Here is a 27,079-nt window from a genome sequence, read left to right as displayed (position 1 = left end):
GTAATGCAGAACTTTGTCACATGCGTGTATTTTACCTCAACTTCTCAATTCTTTCTTATCAGCACACATAGGTAGCAAAGAAAAAATGGAATTGAATTTGTGGCTATTGTGAAAGAGAAAATAAATGTCTGGTAATTATTTAATTGTAGATTATTGGATGGGGGGGATCAGCGGGGGTTGGTGTCAGATCAGAACCAACTGGCCTTAAGCTAAACCAAGCTAAAATTCTGGCCTCTCAGCTAGGTGACCTGCCATTTAGCTTCATTTAATAGAAAATGTACATTAATCAAATGCATGTGTATGGCAATCTAACTTGCTATACATAGCTCCATTGAAAGCCTTTTGAATTTTCGGGGAAGCTAACAAACAAAGCGTGGTGTTTAATAAGCACCGAGTGCTTTCTACACGTTTACACTCACATATGAAGCAGTCCACAAACAAAACACTGAGGGATGATTAATTCCCTGAACGCCTGCTAAATCCTGCTTGATTTTTCTCCATTTTGGTTGATTTAAAGTGATTTACTGCTGTCCTAATACCCAACCCCTTAGTCCACGAATAGTACAGAAAGGAGTTATACCCAACAGTTTAAAACTGAATAGAGACAGGGTTTTACCTGCAGGAAAGAAATACGAATGGATTGTTGCAAGTGAATAGTCAAGCTAAGCTCCTTTTATCAAACAGAATAAACAAGATTGAAAGACTGTAATGAGCAGCAGAAGTGTTATAAAAAGAAGATAAATTACTTTTGGAGAGCTGAATGCTAAGATTCATTCATTATATGTTATGCTACATTTTATTTTCATAAAACTCAGAACTACGTATTTCAAATGAAACAATTCAAACTGGTGAAATTTGAAATAAAACCCCACAGATCTACCTCTTCAATACATTTTACCACACGTTACACTGCAGTCCGATCTGTATTAGCCACTGTTGTCATGGTTATCAGTGCCATCGGAATTCATAAGCCAGTTTCTCATTTCCTATCTCCCCACACACCATGAATAATACCAGCTCTCTGTTCTGCACTGTTCATACCCTACATTTTTATTGCCTGGCTTGGTCACCTTCTTGGTGCTTCCATATGTTTGTTTTTAATACATGAAACATGCCCGATGTCATGAGAAATGAAGTGCAATAGAAGAGCTGTGCTCTGGAACAAATGCTTGAGAAAAACTCTAAAGGAAATAAAAAGAAAATTCTGCTTCTCACTCATTAATCTCATCCTTGTAGACAGTGGTTCCATAGTTTCAGCAGCATAAACGGTATAAACAGCCCCATAGTTCCCAGGTCACCTAGTCGTCCAGAGAGCCAGCTATCTTGCAAAACGGCATCAAGAGCGGCTCTCGTGACGGAAGAATTCAGAGTCTGAATGTGCTCAGTTAGGCATGGGGGCTCCGTGCAGCTGGGAGAGAACTGGGAGATTAAGGCCTATAAGATAACCAGCCACTGGTGCTTTGGGGGATCTGAAACTCCAGTTTGTTGCAGGAGGCAGGCAGTGGATGGTTTGTGGTTTTGTTGGGTTTTTTTGGTGGTGGTAGGGTTTTTGAGAACATTTTGATAGCTGCTTAGAGACCTTGGAATTAAGTCTCTCTTAACAGGACGGCAGGATCCCTAAATCCCATGAAAAGCACAACTGGAAGTGGTGCTTCAAAACACACATTAGCGCTCGCCAACCTCACATCGGCCTCTTCCACTCCATCCTACACACATCGATGCACAACACCGAAGCAGTGGGGATATGCTACCATTAGAACTGCACGCAAAAAAAAGGCCCAGCAAAATGCCACTTTTATTGCTGTAGACTGGATTTCAGCATTTTCTACTTTCCCTAGATTGTACAGAAGGGAGCCTATCTTAGCACCCGTAAGTCACAGATTTCCTTTCTAACCAGCAAAAACAAACACGCCCTCTATAAAGTAGTCTGCTTAATCTGCAAATAAATATCCCAATGCCCTACCTGCACTGGTCTGTAGAAATGTGTTTCTGGAGGTAGTATGTTCGTGCCTCAAAGCCGTTAGATTATTTCCTCAAGATGTACGTTAAATCAGAACTCGAGTGGCCACACACTTCCTACGAAGCCTGGTCACAGCTCGGACAAGAGACAAACAAGCCCGGCTCCTCCAGGGAACCGAAAGCAGCAGCCATAACAACTGCGTAGTTCGGTCAATCAGCTGCCCAACTTCTACGAGCTGTTGCCAGCACTGAAAGCCTTTTAGACATTCCCTTTCTAGTGTAAAATTTACTGCTTGCAACTGCAGATATTTGGGGAGGGGGAGGTAAATGGGAAAAAAAAAGGATATACTTGTCTATTTGAGAACCAGTTAAGCATGGTATCAACAAGTTTAAATAATCCATCCCAGCTTTCTGTTACTGTTCAGTCTTGGATATTTTTATTTATTTATTTATTTTTGTGCAGTGTGTGAATGCAATCCCTTTGCTAGAAGTAAACCTAAACTGAAGCAATTTATGACATACCCTAAGTGATTGCTTCAACATGGAGGATACACTTGAACCAAATGTTGAGCTTCAACATAAATTTAGTGAATAGGAAGGAAGCAGTGAAGTTTCACTCAGGAAAGTTGTACAGACAAAAGCTAAAAAAGCAGTGGATGAGCCGAAGCGTTACTTTGAACGAGCTCCACTCTGTTAGGGTCACTTTAACTTCTCAATTAACATTAGAAACTTCTGAGAAATGTATCCCCATTCACATATTTGGAATGAAATCAGGTATTTGAGTGTTTCCTTTCAGTATTTCCTTCCATTCTTGATACCGTGTTTCTTTGGATTATGAGGTGGCAAAAGATTCATTATCTTCTCAACATGTACTCAATGTCTTAGAAACTGCTCTGTGACAAAAGCTGAAAATACCTTCCTTCCAAGAAGATCTGCCATAACAATTCCTCAAAACCCACCATTAATATTCCCCTTCGTATACATGCCAACTCATTATTGTAACATCAAACAATGTCCAGTGGTAATGAGAATATTAGATTGCTAAGACCATACCATAAAAATAATAATATAATACCATTTCTAGAAGTTTTAATATTCTACAGCAACTTAGCATGTTATAAACCCAAGAGACAGTATTACAAGTTATTACAAGTGTTTGTCTAAAAGTTAAGTTCATCATTTGAAGCCAAATCTTTAGGAGCAAGACATTTCTCATTTGAAAATTAGAAAAAACAGACCTAAATGGTTGGGTACTGTACCTTCTATTTGCAAAGAAGCTGCACATGAAAGTTCTTGAAGCACGAGGTACAAGAAAATAATGCAATGTGCATTTTTTCTCCTTCTAATCTCATTGAGACTTTAAGTACAGTAGCTATATTAGGAATTCTACTGATACAAACTATCCTGACATAAGTAACAAATTGAAAAAAATCACTAAAATTCTGTTGAATATCATGCATTTCTTACAGAAATAAGGAAATGGCTCTCAACACAGCTAAATGCTAACTTATACAGCTAAATTTAATTGTCACATTTTATTGTTGCCCTTGATTTCAGACATCAATTGTCAAAGTACCAGTCCATCTGAAAAAATAGTCAAAGGTTTTGACTAGATTTAAAGTGTTATGAAAACATGATTCAAAAATTCTCTCTTTCAAAGACTGAAAACAGGCACAGTAATAACACAAAGTCAGACAGTGTATTTAACCTCAGGTGATTATATTTAGTCATTAAAGTGATCTCTCATGCTGTCCTTTATTTCATTCTGCTTTTCCTAGCAGAAGCAAGGTTAGAGAATGGGGATACACATTCAAACCACACATGTAGAACTTGCAATGTGTTGCCTTTTACTGCATCATCTAGTGATTTATTTTTTTAACTTAATAGCACATCACACAACAACAACAAAATATGCTTCTTTCCCTCCTTGCTTTCTTCAGTCCTAAGAAATATCTGACTTCATAGTTAAAAGCAACTGATTCTATAGTCTGCATAAAATGTGTTTGTTTAAACACAAATAAAAGTTTAGACACATCTCTAACAGACATAGCCAACAAACCTCAACTCTCTTACCGAAATAGCTGTCTTGCCTACAGGGGAGCCAAGGAAAGGAACTGTTGCCCAACCTTCCTACACCATGCGAGTGCCGCAACTCTCACAGCCAAGTCAAAGACTATTAGGGTCAAATCCAGAGATGTGTGTTCACCCCAACACGTAACTGGAATTCTTATTTGTTCTTGACGAAAGTCAGGAAAGAGATAGAAAAGAAAGTTATCAGCACTTCTAAGTTCTTCACGTTTAAGGGTACCACAAAAAAATAGAGGTTGAAAGTGGACTCAGCCCTTTGTGTCAAGGCCAGCCTGCATTCAGATAAGGAACTTCAATTTAACCACTTTCAGCACAGGTAAAACACATTAAGACACTTTTCTCCTGTTCATCAACAGACATGGATAAACAGCCGCAAATAAAAGGATCCCCAGTTCTATGTGAAGAAGCATCAATGTCTGTGCTCAATCCTTGCAAAGACTAGAAAGCATTAAAGCCATAAATTTTTATTAGAAGAGGATAAATTCGCTGCAGGAGAAGCTCAAGTTAATGGAACTGTGCCCATATATACCAGCCAACAGCTTGACCCCAATTAACTCTGCTACTTCTAAATATGTCTTCGAAAAAACAATTACCATGTAAATACAATGACTTCTTGTTATCAACGTACAGCTGGGGTCCACTCACAGCAATCACTGCAATATTATAGACTCCCTAGGTAAACATTAATAAGATATATTTTATGCAGTGATCTGCACTCTCTGTAAGTACTTCTGACATACGACTACTCCTCCCTGTGAGCCAGGCTCCATGGCATTAAGATAAATCTCCTCCTGTTGTTCTGACCAAATAATTCAGATTTCTCTCTCAGCAAAAGTGAAATTAAAACCTTACAATGGAGTGACTGAAGTATACTTAATGCAGGTTTGCACTGAAGATTATTTGTTCTGGTTTTGACTCCTATAATGCCTGTGTTTCTTACTTTATACCCTAAAATTAATGAAAAACAGAGAAAGCCTTCAACTGAGCAGTTCACCTCCTGGACTACCCAAAAAAATATAACTGATCTTAGGCACACACTATATTTTACCAAAACTAATTTGCTTATTATTTTCTTTTTATACGTCTTTCAGATGCTAGCAAGTTATCACATTTCAATTTTTCTTGGAGACATAATCTTTCCAGCTATTCCAAAAGCAACCAGAGCACTCCATGGATCCAAGCACATGCAGTTAAACAAACTCAGTACCAGGAGAAATGCATTATTAGACTTCTGCATTGTCAAAATGGAAAAGAAGAACAGAGCAGGCCGGTACCAGACTGGTCTCACTGATTAGCAAGCACAGCTACTTTCGCACAAGATCACATTTTAAAAATTCACTATAAATTTTTTATACATTATTTATGCTTCATCTCAACTATGACATCCAGTAATTTGGAAAATCCCTTTTATACAACAACCTAAATTAAGAGAACTTTAACGTATTACTTTCCTCTGATACTTAGTAGAAATACACTTGTATTGAAGATATTCAAGTATTATAAAAAGAGTAAAAAATACATGCACCATACAATCAATTAATTGTCTGAAGTATCCTCAAGTATTTTTACAAATATAAGAATATAATTTTCTTCCTAGGCTTAAAAAATGATCGTTGAAAGAGGTTCAGTAATTTGCTGCATGTCATAAAGCAAAACAGAGGAAGAGCTAAAAATAGAGTACAATCTTCCTTATTTCCAGCCCAGGCCCTGTATGTTATTCCATATTTTTTATTGCTAAAACTATACTGCAAGAAATTTGTGGCTGACAGCACCTGACAGGTAATTAAAGGAAATAAGTGAACAATACAAATCCTACAGTGAAGGGCTTCAAATACTTTTTTAATCCCTAAAGAAATATATAATATATATATATATATATATTTGTTAAAATTAAAAAGGCACAGAGTTTTTTGCCTCTACTAAATATTGAAACAAGAAGCCTGTGATAAGGACTTCAAGGTTTAAATATTAATAACATATTATCTGATTCTTTACTGCTCTACAGTTATCAGGAGCTCCAGAGCAACTCTAAGTATCTCCCCCAAACCTGTGCTGTACATTTTCTTTTTGTCAAGGGGAAAGATTTCAAGTCATTCCAACACCTCTGGGTTAAAAATTATACGCATACACAGACACATCAACCCTCTTCCTTCCTGGCCCTTTGTTTCAACTACAATGGCTGACAAGATCTTGCCCGAGTCTCTTCATCAGACCTGTCTATTCCCAGAGCTCCGTAAGGACTCTGAGTTAGCCATGCTCTTCTTAGCCCATCGCCCAGCAGAGTTAAGGACTACAGAAGCTGCAAGTTGGTTTCATAGTCATGGAAATAACGCTTGCTCCCTTTTGTACCTGATGCCCCAAAGGAGAGCATCTTTACTGCACTAATGTTATTTGCAGAGTGCACTATCAGAAAAAGTGCATTGTAAATTCTCAGTGACTGACATAAAGAATGTGGTCCTTATTTCATTTTATATAATCAACAATATTAGACGTTCAGTGACACGTGTCCCCTTCCAAGGCCACACACAAGACTAGGCAGTGAGAGGCCAGCTTGGTGCCCGTGTGACTGATGGGCACATCTTATGACCAAGCTCAGACAAATGCAACTTCAAAGAGACTTTGTATCTCTACCACAGAAGATATCACCTAGTGCCACAAACCAGTATTTACGTTTGGCAAACTCAGCAACAACTGTATTAACTTAATTTTCACATAATGTACAATATTCCACAACTACCTGAATTTTTCAGTTGTGCCTCACAAGACCTCCTGATTAGTTATCAATGCGGTAGTTTCATTACTGTGGCAAAACTAAGATACCGGACCTGGAACATTTCAAACTAAAGGTTCCTGGTTTGGCAGCTGCTGCTTATTTTCATTCCTACAAATCCAGGTAAAAGACACACACGTACACCCCTCAAATAAACAAGCAAGCCTATAACATGAAACAACTCAAGAAAATCCGTTGAATGCTCCACTAAACATAATACAGCCTTATTCAAAAGGGCTAGAACTTTTCTTTTGCCGTTGATTTCTGCAGCTTCATGAAAAACATGTAGCAGAGTCACCAAAGCAGGAGCCCTCGTTCAATTTGACAAGTAAAACAGAAATTCAATGTAAAACATTGTTATCTATCATCATAAAGACCCACACGAAAGTGCTTAAGCAGACAAAAGGTTTAAGGTTACCTCACATAATTTATTTACCATTACTTTTGCGGAAGTTGAACCGGTTGAAGTGCGTACATAAAGCACATCCACTCCAGAGGCAACAAAATGGAAGGCTGGTATCCACGGCAACCTGGCAACTGTGGGACACCTGGGGGGGGGGGGTTCTTTGTTCTTAACAGATGGGAAAATACCATACTGCTGTCCTCACGCTTAAGTTTCACTCTGGAGTCACTTATGTTAAACCTTAAGGCAGAAAAGTACGATAAAACTTTTTGTAATTTTATCTTTGCAAAGCGTAATACTTGTTACAATCAGATAAGCTTAATCACGTAAGGTCAGGCCAGGCAGGGAACTACTGATACAGCTACTGCAGGTCATTCCTTAGTCATTTTCAATGAAAAGTCTTTAAAAAATTTAAAACCAGAAATTAAAAAGCTTTAAATTCAGCTTGAAATATTAAGTCATTCTGCAGTTAACGAAATTTATTTTCAATTAGGATAGCATCAGTCATTTACCTCAAACAGAAGAGCTCATAACTTCAGGTGTGAGGTTCTAGGAAGGGATCCATGATTTCAGTAGCACAGATTCTGAAGCAAACCTGGTCAGAGCAACACTTCTGAAGTTACAGGTTAAATACCCACCTGTACAAACACATGCCAACAGCATAGCCCTGCGTACTGAAAAGACTACTTGGTCAGCAAGGGGAGAGCAGTGGATGTCTACCCAGACTTCAGGAAGGCCTCTGATACTGTCTCCCTCAAGGAGATGCTAACGAAGTACAGACTGGATGGGCAGACAGTGAGGTGGACTGAAAGCTGGCTGAACAACTGGGCCCAGAGGGTGGTGAGCAGTGGCACAAGTCTAGCTGGAAGCCAGCAGCAGTTAGGCCAGTAGCAACTAGCCACGCATAGCATACTGTCCTGCTCAACATCTTAATTAAGAGTCTGGATGATAGGCAGAGTTCATCCTCAGGAGACCGTAGAGGATACAAAACTGTGAGGAGCAACTGACACACCTGAGGGTCATGCTGCCATCCAGAGAGCTGGACAGGCTAGACAGATGGGCTGACAAAAACCTCATGCTGTTCAACATGGGGAAGTGCAAAGTCCTGCACTTGGGGAGGAACAACCCCATTTGACAGGGTAGGCTGGGGGCCACCCAGCTGGAAAGCAGCTGTGCAGAAAAGGACCTGTCAGTCCTGGTGGACACCTGAGTTGAAAATGAGCAAGCATTATTGTCAGACTCACTCTGGCATACTGGAGAGAGTCTAGCGAAAGGCCCCCAAAATGATTAAGGACCTGGAGCATCTCTCCCTATGAAGAAAGATGGTGCAAGCTGGGACTCTTCAGCCTAGAGAAGAGAGGGCTTGAGGGGCAGAAATCTCAGTGTGTACAAATAATCCAAAGGGATGGTAGATAGAAGATCAAGCCAGGCTGTCTTCAGTGGTGCCCAGTGTCAGGACAAGAGGCCATGGGCACAAAAAGGAACACAGGAGTTTCCATCTGAGCATCAGCAAACACTTTTTCACTGTGAGGTTGAGAGAGCACAGGTTGCCCAGAGAGGCTGTGGAGGTTTCCTCCTTGGAAATACTCAAGAAGTGCTTAGACATGGTCCTGGGCAGTCTGCTGTAGGTAGCCCTGCTTCACCAGGGAGTGGACAAGAGGATCTCCAGGAGTCCCTCAAACATTCTTTGACTCTGCCTCTGCTCTCTCATGCCACCCACTTTAGGCTTTGCCCAAAATGATATGCTTCTATAACTATACTGCCTGTTTGACTCTAAAAGCAAGAATCTTAACTACTAGAAACAAATGTTATGTCAGTGATTTTCCTGAAGTTTGAACATAATGAAGTTACTTTGGTGGTTTTTTCTGTCATATCTCAAACCACCTAATGTGGAATTGCATCCCCAAGAATGGCATGCATGCAGTTTGCAATGAAGAGCTGAAGAAAACTTGGCAAGTATGATATGGTACCTGAATATTTTAACAGACTTGCATAATCAAATGCTTGACAACAGTCACTGAGCATAAAGTTTTATGACATGTAGTAAAGGAAAGAAAATAAAAAGTCCATTTAAGTCTAACCTATGCTTACACTTCTATACAGGAAGTGGCAGGGAAAAATTAAGACTAGAGGATGAGTAATGTCTCTTAAAGGATATCCCAAATATTTGCTGGAGTAAGTGGTTAACTTTAAACATTAACTTTTGATTGCAGTCCTGAAAAAGGATAAGGAATCATACATCACACTTCTAGAGTGGCTTAAAAATGTAGAACAGCTTCCATGTTTCATGAATAAAAGCTATAGATCACTAGCTGGAACACTTTACTGTAACAGTAGGATTGTTCTGTGCAAAGAATGTTAAAAACAGAGACTGGCATTTATTCCTCCATAAGATAAAGGCTCTCTCATATCTTACAGAAATATTGGCACAGATTAAATAAACTCAGACAGGGGAGAAGTCTAACAGGCTCATCTCTATCAGAGTTCCTGTTTCTACAATACAAAGAATCTACTTCATTTTTTGAAAATCATTTGAATCATCATAGACACAAGTCCAGTACAAGACAAATGACAGTACTATACGTACATCGACATGGCAAGAAATGTCAGACACACTGGAAGAAAAAAGTTTGCTGCAACTATTTCTGGAAACTGGCAAAAAGCAGTTTATTCTCTGCATGGAGAGAAATGCAGGCATAGTTTATTTTTAAAATAGATCTGAAGGCTCATTTTACAGAAGTTTTAGAAGTATGTTGAATAGTCATTGAAATTAACTGAAAACCATAGCATTTTCCCAAGTCTTTGTAGCTTTCAGTAATTATTTCTTCTTACTAGACTGTTTTTATGAGTTAAAGTGCTCTTGATTATTACATTCATTAATATAAGAAAATTGACTGCTAATTACCAGAGAAGCTGCCAATCATGAATTATAATACTTCACCAAAATTACTTGTTAAAACAATACAGCTACATGAATGAACACTAAGAAACTGAATATCTGGAATGAGTTTATATCATCCATTTCTATGAGCTATTAAAAAATAAATATCAATGTTTTAATTAAAATTATATGTTTGTTGTTTTCTGGTTGTTTGGTTTGTCTGTGAATTTTGTTATTTTTTCATTTTTATTTTCTTCAGTAAAAGGACAAGTTCTCCTCTTTTTCTCTGGTTTAGGTATGTTCAAGTCTTTTCAGTACTTCAGATTCACAAATAATTCATGAGAACAAGATTCGCTCCATTAGGTCTGCTTCTAAATTCATTTAAACCAGCTGAAAATAGGGTTTTGCATAATGAGAAACATGGAGAGGTAACCACTTCTGACCACAGTGAGATGGCCCATGGGTGAGTCTTCATTCCTCATGTGCTAGGCTTGACCAGGGTGCTCAAACCTACTAAATTCCCACCTACTCGTGTTCAGCAATCTTCCAACATTTACATTGCATGATATACATAAATCTGTCTATATTCGCATTTTACTAGTTTGTATAGTCACATATGTAGTGGAGGTTAATTTAGAATTAATTTCATGTTGCTTATTTGAGTGCTTTGAGAGCACATTCAAAGCATTTTCAACTTCAGGTCTTAAGTTCTCCTGATTCATATTGTTCCTTTTTCTGAGCTTTTCTTCAGCTATTACTTTGTGCAGCCTCAGGTCAGACTACCCGCGTTGACACCTGCTGATGGACGGAACCGAGGTAGCTCTCAAGGTATGCTTTACATCAATGCACTCATGTTTTGTGATGGCACATACACGGAACTTGTCCATTAGATGTGCAGCCAGTTCAAGGTACACTCATTGGGTGTGGATGAGGGTGGAGACCATGATGGAGATTGTCATTTCCATTACAACAGAACCTAAAGTCCCCAGCACTCCAGCATACCAGGCATTCGGTGTATTTAATGATAGCTTTTAAGCCCCTGCTATCAGTGTTCTCCAGAACTTTAAGAACTATCACATGAAAATAATATGCTATAATTGAGTCAATTTGAGGCCTTCCCCATAATTACTGAATCAAAAATATTTTGAATGTGTTTCTTGGCACAGGCAGATACTAGGCAGAACAGCCAGCTCTGCTTGTCCCTGAGGGAAGGCAGGTACATGCACACCTGGGGTACTCACCAGGCAGGACAGGGGGCCCTCAGGTCCACATCAGACCCGAGCTTTTACATGCATAAGGGAGTACACAGAGCATGTGAACAACAACAACAACAAAGTTAGCACAGGGAGCCCTGGATTGGCATCTGCCTGTTAATCATGTCTGTTTTCACTTCCCCTCCTGCAGCTCCTGCCTGAGATGACTTCCACTTTCACAGCTCCAAGTTTTGACTTCCCCAAACCAGTCCTGCTGACGACTTCTTGTGTCACAGTGATCTGCTGCAAGGCATGCAAGAAGAACTTGAAAAGGAGAGCTGGAAGTGAGGACATCAGTTGAGCATTAGCTGAAGAAGAGAGGTTAAAAAGGGCTGAGCACCCCTGCTCGGTTCAGGCTGCAAAGGGCAGCAGCATCCCAGAACATCAGCAGCACATAAAGCATCTGCAGATATCAAACCAGAGCACCCACGTTCTCAGTTGGTCAGTACCAGATGGGCAGACTGTGTGTTACTTCCCTCTGTGAAAAGGAGGAAAGAAAATATCTCCACAATCAAGTGCTTCGAGACAGCCAATAAAGAGGCTGCTGCTAAGCCACAGAAAACAGGTGATGCTTCAGACTCATTCCTCTGCCCATATCTGTGGACTTCAGCAGACCTCGGGACCTGCTAGAGGCAGAGAGCTGCTGCTACACCCATTCTTCACAAATCCTTCCATCACCACAAAGTCTCTAACAGCTCCCTTGACAGTTTCTGAGTTCCCAGAACTCTGGTTGTATCTTACCAAATCCCAAGTTTCCCAGCAGATCTTATTTTCCTATGACTAAAGTGAACATCTCTAATTTTCAAATTGACTGGGAGAGCTAGGAGGTCATCCAAATAAACCCCAAAGGACACAGGGAATCCCAGTGATTCCTGGAGCACTAGCTAGCATTGACACTTTAATAAACATGAGGAAAACAAGCAATATAAAAATAAATTTGAATATTTCGTAATGTAAATTATTAATCTTTTAAAAGCAGCTGCTTCTACAGATGTGTCCATGCTACTGTTTAAAGTAGTAATTTTTCTCAGAGTTACTGTGACAAATCTAGAAATAAATGCAATAGTTATTGTCAGAAAAGATATTCTTGTCTTGTTATATAAGTGCTAATACAAATTCTATATTACAGATACTTCAGAAATCCCCCTATCAAGTAGGAAGATCAATCAGAAATAAAAGTGTTTCAGAAATATCTTAGGATAACTGGACATTTTTGAAGAAGCTCCGATTTTACCCTGGAAGCCGGCAAGGTCCATTCCCCATTCCCTTCTGCTTACCCTCTACTAGGAGAGGAGCAAACTTCTAGCCTGAATGATAGAAACTGGCAATGGGTTTGGTTCTGTTTAGGTTCTGTGGATCTGTCTGTCTGCTTTTGACACCAAGGCTTTCCTGGTTCCAAACCTTAAAGACATTTAAATACTGGAAAAATAAATTGATTTGGTCCCACCGGTTCCTTAGTTTGCAGCAAGGATGTTGGAATCCACCCCCACGCTAGTCCCCAACCCGCTCCCAATAAATCGTTGCTCACTCACACTGAATACAATTTGTCACAGCGAACTAATGTAATGAGGTTTTATTCGTGGGCTTAAGACTCTACTGGGCATGACAGCTTGAGCACTAAGACCACTCCCTCCAGACTAGACAAGAAAATATCAATAGCTGATGTGTGGCGTGTACACATCATGTTTAATGTGGCATAACAAAGTCAACTGTCAAACCTTCCAGCTAGAGTTAAGTGTAAGTCTATCTCCAGTGGCAAAATCTGGAGAACAGCAAAGAGAATATTGATCCTGTTTCTTCTTTTGGTAACCTAACAACATAGGGCAAACTAATGGTCAGAGCTCAGCCCAACTGTTATTACACTCAACTTCTGTAGACATTGATAGCATCTTTTGTCCAAACACCTAAGACTGAAAAGAAAAACAAAATACAAAACTATGAACTGCATCACAAAATTTCCAGTTCTCTGTATTTATTCTGAAAAATAAGGCTGTAAATTTTAGCTACAAAAAGCATAACTGGCTTATGCTGATTACTTACAAAATACAATCCCTCATCTACTTTTTAAACTCTTCCTAACAGAGGCTTGTCAAAATCTATCCAAACTGAAGCACAGATATCCTTAGCATGCAGCTAGTTAATCAAATCTCTGGAGAGCTTGGATGCTCTAACAGCTGCTTAGGGTGAATCAAGAAAAACTGTTTGTCATCTTAATCGAGATCCTGCTACTCCTAACTTGCAGCAGCAAATTGCTGCCATATCCACTACTCAGTGGCACAGCCTGCACACCACAGTGATAAAAATAAATCTCTATACTGGACACTAAAAAAGAGCTGGCAGTATGTGATTTGCACAAGAGGTTAACAGTAAGAGGTTCAAAGAGATAATGCCTTCCCTGACTGATCTTTACAATATACAATTATACAATATTTTGCCACTCAGGAAGTAGAAACCTAAACAGGACAGCACCAGAAATACAGAAATCCTGCTCTGCATGATGACACCAAGCCAGGCTTCTCCCCACCTAACTCTGAATGTTCAGGACTAATGAGTTAAAACAGAAAAACACACAAAGAACACAACCACACTTCATTTATTTCTTTCCATGCAATTGCTTCACTTCATTGTCCTTCTACTATCATGAAAGCAGGATACAAGACTAATTAGTTCAAGTTGGACTGTTTTGTATTTTGTTTTTGACTTGGAGGGGTTGGGTTCCTTTGTGGTTTGTTGTATTTTTTGTTTGTTTGTTTGTTTTAAGTTTATCATCTTGTGTTGTGGACTTCTGTAGTAGATTATTTTATGAAGGAGGAGATGAGAAAAGTGAAATGTGAGAATGAAGGAAAGTCAGTTTGGCTGTTAAGTATATCCTTGGTGCCCACTAGATGAAAAAATCAAAAGACAACATAAATATTTACTGTAGGAAGCTTAAGAAAGGCAGCTCAGTGTTCTATTTTTATCACAGAATTTAATTTTCAAAACTAGTAAGCTAGCATTAAAGAATTCTGAATGTTTCTCTTGAAGCTTGTATAGAGGAAGCATAGAAAAAGCTAAGATTTTTTCTCAACTTTTTAACTGGAGAGACCTCATGGTGGAGACTGCATAACCAGGCCCTGATGCCAGATCCCATCATCCTAACACAATGGATGTGTCTTTAAATGCTGGAACATGTAGGCAGTCAACCCTCTTAATAGACTCTGTGCCTCACAGGCCAAAGTTCCCATTTCAGCACTGCCAAATCTCTGTAATCTGTCCAATAAGCAATAGAGCCAGCTAACAACATTGCACTCCTCTAGCCAATATTTGCAAGTATGTGCACAGCTGACTCATATCTAGATCAAATCCAACGCCAGTGCCTGCTCAGCACACTTTCTTCTCCTGCCAAACAACCAGCAGAAGACAATCCAGGTGGTCAAGCCACCTTTTGAAAGACACCAGTTCTTGCAGGTAGTACAGAAACCAAGGGAAGAGAACACAAAAATAAAGTGAGCAGTCTTTGACCACTAAACAGGTTCTGCAGTACCTTCCTAATCCATCCCATCCAGCAGCACAAACACCATCTCCCTCAGTATGCCCCTTTTCTTCCTTTTCTCCATTGAAATCCAGTGCCAGTACATCACAGAACTGCAACACGGCACAGGGTGCCCCATGAATCGCATGGAGGACTTATCTGTGGCCAAAACATGGACCATCTCCTTCTCTGAGCATGCACCACAACCGTTCAAAAGACGTAGATGGCACAGCAACTCCTTGGGTACAGACCACAGCATACAGCCCTAGAAAAAAAAACACACACACGGTGGCGTTAAACTTACCCAATACCCTTTCAGTCCTGCAAGGGATATCCAGAAGGTGCTCGTATAGGAGTCACTCCAATTTCATCCTTCCTTTTTTGAATATTGAGTAGGGGGAACAGCAGCATGCAGTAGCACAGATTGCCCCTGGAAATGCAGGCTACTGCATTTTCTTATGGCTTTACTGCATCTTTCTTATGGCTACTAATGGTAGAAAAATATCTTTCAGTCCACAAATAATTCTACACAAATGATCCTGGTAGAAAACTACTTTGCAAGGGTGTATATATAGACACCTGGTCACTGCAAAGGCTAAAGCAAAGGAGATGGAATGAAATTGGCTTTGCTGGCAGCTGGCCTGACTTGGCATTTCCTCCATCTTCAGACACCACTCCCTCTTTCCTACTCCTACTAAAAAAAACTAGGGGAAATTGCTGGTCCTTGAGCCTCAACTCCAAGACATGACAGTATGTCCTGGTAATAGAAGCAGAAATTGATATTCTCCTTCATGAAGCTATTTGGGTAGACCATGACTGTGAGAACACCAAATGTATACGTTAGTCTCCAGAGAAAGGCAGTGGACAGTGGAAAGCAGACCCTCCTCTACCATGAAGCAGTGCTGACACTCAGCAGCACTGCTGTCTGCGGCAGTACCAGGTACACAGGCATTCTGAGCAGCACGGTACCATAGGGCGCTTGTGGGGATGCAAAGTGGCTTCATGCAACTGATGCCATGAGTCCTCACTGCGACGTGGGCACTGTCAGGGCGGGCTGGAAGCGTGCCGTGGGCTTGGGGACTCAAAGAGCGTCTCAATTAGATATGGCTTCTCCAGGGCAGTCTCCAGAGGCAACAGACAAAAGCAGCACAGACATAACTTCTTTGTCCACATGACTAATGCATTTTAAAAGGTCCAAGATAAAAATAACAACCTATTGGCATTTGCATGGATACCAGAAATTATTTTTGAGATTTTTCCTATTTTTAATTATAGCTCCTTTACATCTATGTGCACTCAAATCACTGCATCATGGTTATATCTGATGACAAAAATGGGATGGAAATTTTAGAAGCTGATAGCGTTGCTTAAAACAGGGAGAAGTTACAGAACAGCCAACCCTTTTTTCCTCACTTTTCCTCAGCTAACCACAGCAGCAATTCATGAAGTATCTCAGCTATGTCAGAGGATACAAGCACTCAAGCTCTCAGCCAGCAGCGAGAGCCAGCCTTTCAGTGTCTGCTTTACAAGCCCAGCCCTGAGGTCGCATAACTCGGACCCAGTCAATGGGCAGGTCGGTAGCAGACGTGGGAATCTAAGCCACTACTGCAGACTCCCCATCCAGCGCTTCATAGCCGCTATGGGCTATTACGAGATTCATACTCAGAAAGGCACTCACCATCATGTCTTCAAGTCAGATTTATGATTTGTATTTCCTTCTTCCTCCCTTTAGTTTTTCCATGTCAGAGAGGTATGAGCAGAGACAACAAACCCGAGCTGCGTATTTTGACAGCTTAAAGAACAGAGTCACACCCCAGGCGTACGTCAGTGCTACCCGGACATCTCCCACCTGAGCATCCACCAAGTTTCCTGCAGAGCAGGAAAGCTGCCGTGTGACTACGCAGAACTGCACAGCTGCCTTTATGTCCTACATGATGAAGTACACAAGCCTGGTTGGGCAGCACAGACGTGGAGGTGCAAAAGCTGCCATCCTCTGTTCTTTCCCTGCAAATCCATGCAGGAACAGCTAGTGGAAATTCAAATGACTGCAAGAACTGCAAAAACCCTTAAGCACTCTGGAGCGTAGACCTTACCCACGTGGTTTAATTTCTCTTTACAAAAGGCAAAGTTGAGATGCCAGAAAATGAACAAAACCTACATTTGCAAAGGGAATGAAAAAACAGAAGCAGGTGGTCAAGTAGCTAAGCTGGCAGAGAATTTGGACAGTAGCCGAATGGCCTGAATTCGGTCTTTAGTAAGGTCACCAGTGTGTCTCCCACAACACACAGCTGCATTACTTGAAAACTGCAATCATATTTGTAAGAATAAACCAGAAAGCATAAATATTTAAGATGACAGAGGTGAACTATGCAAGAAAATAGGAATTTAAAACATTTTAAAATTATCTATTGTGATTCATCTGTAAAAAGGCCATTTCACAAACATTACAGGCATTCATTGTACTTCTGCAGTACACAGTTCATGATAATAGAGGTTCAACTCCTATCACTCTCTGCAAAGGCCCTTTGTGATGGCAGTTGTGCACTATTGGTACACGTGCACTCACACACTCACTCTGTTTTCTAAATAAAATGCTTGCCAGCAGCTCCAGGACATGCTCTAAGCAGCAGCCTCCAGCAAGCGTGACCTCAAAAAAAGAAGCCCTATGATGTGCAATCAACCTTAGCTCAACAAAATCACACTCATTCATCACTTTCTACACTTCTGAACAAATACATACTCTTCTTTTTATTTAATAAATGGTATTTTTGGTACACAAGCACCAGGGACTGCTAGTCCCTACATTTCACTGGTTCTAAGTGAGGTGGTACAAATAATACCAGGAATGCTGACGCTTCGTAGAGTGAACACAGCACTCCGTTAAAGCCAACTGAACGTGTCATTTAATCAAGATTGGTTTGGCCACCTCAAAGTTCCCCTACAAATGAAGTTCAAGCTTGATTCCCGCAAGCAACACAGTATTGACAGAATCCACTACCCCAGTAAAGCAGAATTAAAGATAACATCTTTTCCTGCCACCGTCTGTATCTTTCAGCATCAGCCATCATCTTGGTCATCTGTAGGTCACCTAAGCAACTGAATCCTCAATATGTAGCTGAGAACCGCCCACCCTTTGTTAATGCACTAGCAGCTTAGCTGCTGAGCACGCAATGCAGGGAACAGCAGTATGCCATCAGCTCTCCTAATTCAAGCGCTCTTCTTAGGTCACAATCAAGCATTCAGCCAAAAGTTTCCAAGCCGTTTTCTGCAACTGAGAATTTTGTATGTTCAGGAACAGCTCGTTCAGAGAGCAGCAAGCCCTGACTTGGCACCACAGGAGAAGAACTTTTGATTAGCTGAAATCTCATTAGCAGCATTCAAGAGTCTCTTGGAGTCGTTATCTAGTGAACTAAAACCCGCATGACCTACAAACTGAGATAAACACAACTGACTACAGAAAGTTCAGATCTGAGGTCCTTACCTAAAACTACACAGCCAAAGTACCAAGAAAATGCAAGGTGAATAAAGCACTTCAGAATCCCGACGTGGTCTTGTCTCTGAAGTGTGCTTTAATAATATCCGAATAACACTGTAAGTCATGTTACATACCCCTTAAAAAACGCAATCCCTGACAGCACATCCTCCAGAAACGGCTGGGCAGAAGGTCTGCTCCCACCACTGCCTAAGGTCTACAAGTTTTGCAGCAAGCCTTAATTACAACTTCCATCCCAGACAGGCAGGCAGCAGATGCCCCAAAAAGGCTGTCAGTGGAGCATAAAGAAAGCTTCCCATGCTTCCATACTTTGTGTCTTCCATACAGTTGTGACTCCTCCTGTGCCTGCCAGTTTTCCCCTCTGCCAGTCTACTAGTAAACCCTTTGCAAATCCCACCTCATGACATGATAAAAGCATGCTGCAAGTCTGACCTCTGCCCCTACTTACCACTTAGCTTAGGCTCCAAAATCCCTCAATCCAGTCTCTACTTCCCTAGTCTGATACTCACTATCCCCTACTACATTTGCCAAGTCCAGCTCTGTAGGCCCATCTCTGTCCGAGTCTCCCTTCCCTTCCAACTGAAGCTGCTGCAACAACCTTCAAGCTTCCATATTTTCAAGAAAAACAAGCAAACAAAAACGAATAAGAACATAATTAGCATAGATGTTTTTAGTTCACTTACACTACTTCATGATCTATAGCAGTTCACCTTTGCAAGATTACCAAAACAAATAGTTTATTTAAAAACAATTTGCAAGTAAACATAAAATAACTGGCCCAAGATCTTTGCATACATCTCCGCACAACTGCAAAGATTAGTTTGTTTTTCCTAAATTCTTCATATTATCAGAAATATAAACCAATAAGCCTGAAACTAACTTTATACAGAAAGGATCGTGTTACATGAGAGATGTGCACGTGTAGATTACAATGCAGATAATACAAAACCCTGTTGCACTTCTAAGCTTGCAGAATTCAGGGTATTTAAATCAGGTTTGCAGCACGTGAACAGTACAGCATCGTTTTACACTAGCGGTATCAGTATCTCACTGCAACATCTGAGGCCACAGCATTCCTTTCACCTCCGGGGGCTGGTGTGACATACCAGAGGCTGCAGGAATGCCTTCCCACAGTCACTTAGATCCACGTCCATGCAGAACACAGTGATTCCAAACTAGCTAAGAGAAACTTCTATGAGTACTAGAGAAAAGTCAAAAACAATTTTAAGACTGAACTACACATTGATGAATTTCTGGAAACAAAATCTGCTCCAGAGAAAAAGAAAATTGCTGTACAATGGACTTCTTTATCTAGCCTTTGGGACTAAAGAGAAGCAAAGCCAGATCTGCCTAGCTTGTCTATTAAATGTGTATCTGATGAGACTAATCTATTCCTTTTTAAAAATCACTTATCATTAGCTTGTCTTAATATCTACCCTTCTATAGGAGACATCACCCACAAAACAATTCCTTTTGTAAACTGATATTGCCACTTGTTTTCTTATGTAAATTACATGTATACAGATGTGAACACTGATGGTTATCAGGCTATCTTTGCAAAAAACAAGGGTAGGGTACTGAAGCCTGGTAGCAACTACCTTCCCCTTTACTAATAAAGGTCCTTAAATGATTCAAGACTTCAAGGGAAAAAGAGAGAATATTAAATTCTTCAGACAAGTTACATATTTTAAGATTGTGCTATGGAACTCTCCAAAAAACATAGTCCTGATCTGAGCCAGCCCGATGATTATCAGACACACGATAGCTCTTTCTTCCCCTTCACTCTCAGTTCATTGTGGTAGGGCTGAACAGCAGGGAGACGCGACAAATTGAAAATCCAGTATGAAAACAGGCTGAAAACACACTTAGCAATTGGAAGTGTCACAAACAAGGTGACTGCCAGCTTGAAAAAGCTTGGAAAGAAATACATACACAGGTCATGCATCACATTCTAGTCCTAACTCTCATACACAGTTGTACAGCAAGCATACCCACCACACGCCCCCCTAGGGATACCTCCAACAAAAAAAGCCTTGAACACATTAAGTCAGTTCACAGCTCCTCTAACTGAGAGGAGGATGTGGGGGAAGACACAAGAAAGTGCCTCCAAAATGATTAACATTATATGTGATTCCCTAGCTTTATAGCTACCATAGCAGAATTAAGGATGGTGCTCCAATGTCTTAGATGTGAAGAGTCTAGTATCCCCATAGAACATAGGCAAATAATTTCTCCTGTCCTAAAATGTTCTTGTAATGTACCTAAAACCATATTTGGTACAGAACATAAAAATCACATAATTAAGAAAAGAGTACCTCCCTTGAGCTTGAGTACCAATTTTGGTGCATAAAGAACAGATATGTTGCTGAATGACAGGACTGAGACATTTTTGGGAGAAGTTTCGTTAATCCAAGGGTACTCAGTTGTCTTCTATCAACCACATAAATATGTTATTATAAAATATATTTTGCTTATACTAAGCAGAAATTTTTGTTTTCCTTTCCCATACTATATTGAAAGGACTCAAGTTTTGACCGCTTCAGTTTGGGGTGCAACAATGAGACACAGAACCCTTGAAAGGATGTCATAAGTGTCACATTTGTGCTCATTTTGATTTACTTAGTTGCTTACATTTCACTGAACTCTCACAGTACACTTACTAGTTCTTGGTTCTATCTTTTTCCAGAAGTTTTACTCCCTGAAAAAATTAGATGACCTTGTATCAACAGAACTGAAGTTGCAACTTCAGAGTTTAGTTTCTTACCTTGTGACACTCAAATTGCATTTTAGTTGCCTGCTCAGAGTTGACAAGAGTCGATCCCAACTTAGTTTCCAAGACACGTGCTTAGACAGCTCTGCTTGCTGCACGTGGAGACAGTTTGAAAGCAAGGATGGCTTAATGAGCAGCCCGTACAATAGGAAAGAGCTAGTCAAAGTGCTCAAATTAAAGCCATCTGAATAGCACTAACAAGTGGGAATGGCCTAAAATTTGCAGAAGTTTTTGAAGCAGCAGTAGGTTCAGAAAACAGCACACTCACGATTCCAGACCACTGCAGCAGGATGAGAAGACAAAACTAAACCACCTACTTTGACTCATTATTTGTCCCTGCCCCACAAAAACAACAATATTTCTTGACAGGCTAACTAAACTTCTCACTGGGTTGTAGCTTACTCTCAAGTCTACTTCACCTGATGGAGCCAGGTCCAGCACCACGCAGAGAAGCCCTGGCAGCTGCCCGCGGATGCCAGCAGCAGCCCGGCACCACGCTGCGGCTGCAAGGCACTCCAGCAAGGCTGGTGAGGAGCCCTGGGGTCCGGCCTACTGTGGGGGGCAGCCCCAGCCCAGCTCGAGGTGCTGATCTCTGGTTTGGCATGGAGGAATCCCTCCCTGCCAAAAGGGCAGTTTGTTGTCAGCCAGATAAGCTGCTCCCAACTGCTTGTTACAAAAGCAGAAGGCTGTGGGAGAGCAAGGCCGGAGCCAGGACGGTCCCAGAGCTGGCCCAGCCAGGCCATGCTTGCGCTGACCCCCACGCAATGACACTCAGCTCACCTAAGCTCTTTCCTTGTATTCAAGGCAATGTTATTGCAAGTTTCCTGAATTATTCTAACATATGGTACCGTAACTGTGCACAGCCTACACAAAACCCGGTATTTGTAGTCTACAGTGCTTTTGAACTTTTGCATAAGGTCCATAAAAGCATAAAAGGTGTTTTATGTGGGCCATTAAAAAGCCAAACCTACGACAGTTCCGCAAACAATAGATCAATTTCAGAGATTAACAAAAATATGTAGCTTGTTAATTTAAAACAGTCTATTCAACACCTAGGGGTTAAATATCTTGACTCTCTACCTTTGCTTCTCTAAGACCAAGCCTTTCCACAGCAGCCTCTTGCTATTTGGCCACGGTTCTGCTGAGGAAACCGCACTCAGAGGTGAGAAAGCGATATGGTGCTAAGATCTCCATCAGCATCACAACCACGTTGAAGACATTTCCACATATAAAGCAGTTAGCTGGCTGCTCACAAAAGAGCTAGAAACATTATTTATACATATAAATCCAAAGGGATCTTTGTAGGAGAAATCGCTTTGGTTTTCATGGCAATTCTACAGTTACAGTTGCACTTTCTTTGTTTAACAAGTTGCTTTTTTGTAATGTTTTAGGGAAAAAAAGAAACCACACAATTTGTACCTATTTAATGTAACAACTGACCTCTGTACTTTATCTCAATCACCTTCAGAACTGGTGTTATTTCTTAATACAGCTATTAAATACACATTTTTAGATGCATTTCTTTTCCAGCCCCAGCCTATTCAGCAGAACACTCTGCAGAACTGAAACAAAACACTTTCCTTTGCATGTAAATACATCAAAACCCAACAATTTTTGAATCTCAGGCTTCCCAGTGAAATTTCTGAACGTAAGCAAGCATGACCACGTTTAAACGTGAAAAAGCAAAAGCCATGGCTGTGGTCTAACACTGAACAGACAGGGAGCAGCAGCAGAACTGACCCCACACGTCCTTCCCGCTGCTAGGAAGCCAATGCTCTTCACCAAGGGAAAAAGCTTTAAATACTGCTTCTTAGAGCAGATTATAATTGCATAGCTTGAGAAAAAGCTACCACTTACTTAAGCAGGGGAAGAAAAAATAAACAGAATCACAGTGTTTTCCAGAAGAAACCACAGAGGGCAACCTAAAAAAAAATGTTAACTCTGCAGGTGACTGTGGAAGGAGGGATTTCCATACTACCCTAAATCAGAACTTGGGAAGCCTGTTATCTCAGATTCCTCTGAATATTGTTTAACAAAGCACATCTCAAAATACAACCTTCAAAGAGGATTAAACTCTAAACCAACAGTTGCCTCTGACATGCAAGAACACCACACACTTTCCTGGAAGTCCGTATTATTTTAAAATTTTACCTATTTTCAGCATCTTTTACTACTTTTTCAATTAATTGGTGGTAAGAAATTTTTCAACGGCCTTAGATAATTAAATTACAAAAAGCCTAACTTGCATGCAGAAAGGACTATATCCAAATATTTTGTCTTCCAATCCGATTTGCAAAAAAAAAATTTAAGTACAAAATTTAACTTTCTTGTTATATAAGTAACTGGAAAACGTGTAACTTGGAACGCATACTACTATCATTAGCACATTTTCCTAAGATTAATATAATGGCAAAGTATGTGTGGGCAGATACCTGTACCCTTACTTTACCTCTAACTTGGCAAGAGACAGGAATAAGCCTGTTTGTTTGACACAGCTGAGCACTCAAAACTACAGCTGGCCCAGTGAGAAAGGAGATTTAGCTTTTGGGTCCTTTGTTATCCCAAGCAGAAGAAAGGATATCAGGAAGTCACAGCATTTTGGCCTCAGTTATAATTAGCTATTCAATTTCATTCCAATATGGGCGGGTGGAGGAAGAGAAGCAAGTATAGCTGAAGGAATGAACTCTCTACAGCACTGACATGTGCTCTTACACTGAAATAGAAGAGCAGTGATCTTCCGTTGTTTTCCACCTTAGGATTTCCTCTTTTTTTTTTTCTTTTAGTCTGAAGCTTTACAAACCAAAAAAGGAAGGAAGCTGGGGAAGGGGGGGAAGGTGAAGGAATAGGGAAGAGACAGATAAGTGACGAATGTTCAAGAAGTTTCCACTATTAACCGTGAATAACACTGCAGCTCTGCAAGCACTTATCCAGTAAATCATTTCAAAAATACATATTCAGATTTCTTCTTCCTTTACCATAATTAGAGAGGATAATGTTAACACCAGAAAGGAGCAATTCTGAATCCCATGCAAAGGCAGAAGCTGCATGTCAAGCTCCTTATCCTCACAGAACTAACAGCTGCGAGAAAAGCAGCTTTACACATGCTTTTAAGTTACAAAGTATTAGCCAACTTTATTCTTTACAAAAGCTACCACTATCACTTACCAGAAGTGAGCACTTACAACCTAAAAGCGATTTCTCTACCATGTCATTTCAGGGAGTGTCTCTCCACTGTGCCCATGGAATCAGAGGTGCCTTAATCAATCACTAATGACACTTCAGTTTTCCAAGGCCACTATTTCTTTTACAAAAAAAAATTAGAAGACATTACACTCAAAAAAAATCAAATTACCACCTTTACAGAGAACTTTTCCTCAGAAATGTATCTGATTTCACAGAGAACATTACCTAGAAAAACAGTAATTCTACCTTACAGAAAAATAATGGTTTCATAGTTATATAGCCTTCCACATTATTAGGAATCAATTCCCAATTGCTGTTTGTATGATTCTTAAGTAATGCAATTTTTGCAGCTAACTTGCATTCAATTTATATAAGAAAACAAAGCCTCAGAAATACAACTTTCTCCACAAGGCATCTTGTGCATCCTTCACTCATTATGTTGTTCTGTAGGCAAGTTGAAATAAGGCTTTGTGGAGCAATCAGTTACTTTTTGCACTGCAACTTGTAATTTAAAATAACTTCAGAACATGAAATATCTCATTGAATAGTTAATGGGTTTTGATAGTAAAATAAAAATGCTTTATTAAAAAATAAAAAAAACAGTAACTTGTCACAGAAGAGCCCCTATTGCAGTTCATGCCCACCTCTTATCCCCAGCATCTACAGATTCACATATATTCAATGCAAATTACTGAAGAAAAGGTGTCAGTATACAGATGATCTTTATGGTTAAGAACCATTTTGCATTTCTAAATCAATCTCAGAAGTTTTAAGTTCAGTGCAAGCAATACTAAAAACCGAATGGAGAAATAGCAAGCAGCAACTGAGAAAGGGCACCCCGTTCCTCCTCTGCTGCCAGAAAAGCAGCACAAGCTCAGCATTTACCTCCTGACTGCATGAGATCAGCCACCACCCGCTCCCAGAGCCCTGCAAGGCCAAAAGCAGACAAAGCAGACAAAATCCAGTAATGCAAACAAAACTGAAATAAAGTTAAGTCATCCTTCAAACGACTTATTCTGAGTTCTGCTAACCAATGACCCAATCTGGGGGTTTATTCCTTTTTCTGTTGTGTTTTTCCACACACAAACTACCAACACAACAAAACTCAAAGTACTGGAGAGCCCAGTAAGAAGACTTCCTTACTTTCAGTTATAATAATTCCAGCTGTTCTTATTAAAGAAGTAGATAAATATCACATGTGAATCAAAAAAAATGACTTGGTTCCTTAACTGGGGAAAGATGAAACATGCAATCCGTATCAGCAGGGTTTCCTTTGTATTAGCACTCCTTCAAGAGCACATCATCTTGCTTCATCCCATACCAGAACTGATTTTTTTAAATCCCTACAAAACTCTTATTAGATTCTATCCTATTTTCCTACTCAAGAAAACAGAAGCCAGCAAGCACAATGCATTACACAGTGCAAAATCCAAGCTTCTTTCTTTGTCCCCATCACAGGTGACTTTCAGAGCTGCACTGTTTGCAGCTCTTACATCCACCCCAGAGCATTTGGAAGTTAGATCAGCATTATTTTCAAAAGAAACATTTCAGGTGCCTAAGAAAGCACAGTTGACAACTTATCACATCCTATTTAAACTACATAAAATGTAGCATGCATTCGGAACAACGAGAAACATGCATTATGAAGATAGACAGAAAGTACCTATCACCTCCGTCTTTTGTTTTTGTAAAGATCTGAAGAAAACATTCCCTTTAAACATACAGAGATCCAAAACTAATGGCAAATCCAGGTGGCATCCAAGTGTCTTTCAGTAGCTCGTCAAGCACTGCTTCTGTTAGCAAGTTCTGCTTCTGTTAGCAAGCACGGTTCCTAAACTGCATCTCTCACAACAAAGCTGTCAGACAAGGTGCTTCCAACAGGCTTACGTGAGAAGGGAAACTTGCGAGCCAGCACAGCTGAAAACCAGGAGAAATAGTATGGAAAAAATAAGGTGCGGTTCATTAAGGACAAATGCAAAGTGTCACACATGAGCAGAAGTAATCAGCTGACAAATACGGGATGGGAGAATGACTGTCTAGACAGGCATACCCCAGAAAAGGATCTGAAGGACTGCTCTGTGGTTCCCAGCTGAACATGAGTCAGCGTGATGCTGCTGCAGAAGGCACAGACAGCACGGTGGGAGTGACAGGCAGGCACCCTGCCTGGGGAACACACTGAAAGGTTCTCCTGCTCTGCCTGATCGAGCTTCTTGGTCCAGTTTTGGACACAGGTTAAGGTCAAGGATAAGACCAACATGGCCTACAAGGAAAGGATGAAGTAACTGGAGCTATTTGGCTCCGAGATAAAACAGTCTCAGTAATATTCATATACACATAATGATAGATCCAAGAGGAAAACCGCACTCCAATGCTGAAAACTTTCTAGCACTGACTACAGAGGTCACAGATGCTCTGTTACCAGCATGTTGACGACCATGCTGGGAAACATCCTTCAGAAGAGACAGAGTTGACTAGGCCTTGAGAAAGTAGCGCAGCGTACGCCTCTCAAAACCCTTCCTAGACATACATGTCCCTGTATTTCTATTGATTGCCCCTCAGAACTACTAAACCTGGGTATTACATTTGTGCTAGACCCTTCCTACCACCAATGCAAACTAGGAAACAAAAACAGTATCTCCCTCTGGGTTAATCTCTGGCTTCCAACTGGAAATTGGACAGTGGTCACCTCAGAAGGCGTTTTGCCCAATTCCTCACAAAAGGACATGCAAAAATAAACAGTAACAAACACAATTCCAGACGGAGTGAAG

General features: G+C 40.4%; 1 protein-coding gene across 7 annotated transcripts in view; it reads right to left on the bottom strand.

The window, feature by feature from the left end:
* DOCK4 (dedicator of cytokinesis 4) overlaps positions 1 to 27,079 on the bottom strand; it is a 252,082-nt gene that overhangs the window by 219,394 nt on the left and 5,609 nt on the right. Inside the window, exon 2 of one of the 7 annotated variants that reach the window (XM_066991664.1) lies at positions 14,878 to 15,130. The exons of the other annotated variants lie outside the window; for them this stretch is intronic. The gene's annotated coding sequence lies outside the window, so the exon portion shown is untranslated. The remainder of the gene's footprint in view (positions 1 to 14,877; positions 15,131 to 27,079) is intronic. 7 annotated transcript variants of the gene reach the window in all.

This window comes from Anser cygnoides, chromosome 1, assembly GCF_040182565.1.
Source record: "Anser cygnoides isolate HZ-2024a breed goose chromosome 1, Taihu_goose_T2T_genome, whole genome shotgun sequence".
Taxonomy (NCBI): Eukaryota; Metazoa; Chordata; class Aves; order Anseriformes; family Anatidae; genus Anser; species Anser cygnoides.
Note: the sequence above shows the minus strand (reverse complement) of the source record. Positions and strands in the feature narration are given on the sequence as shown.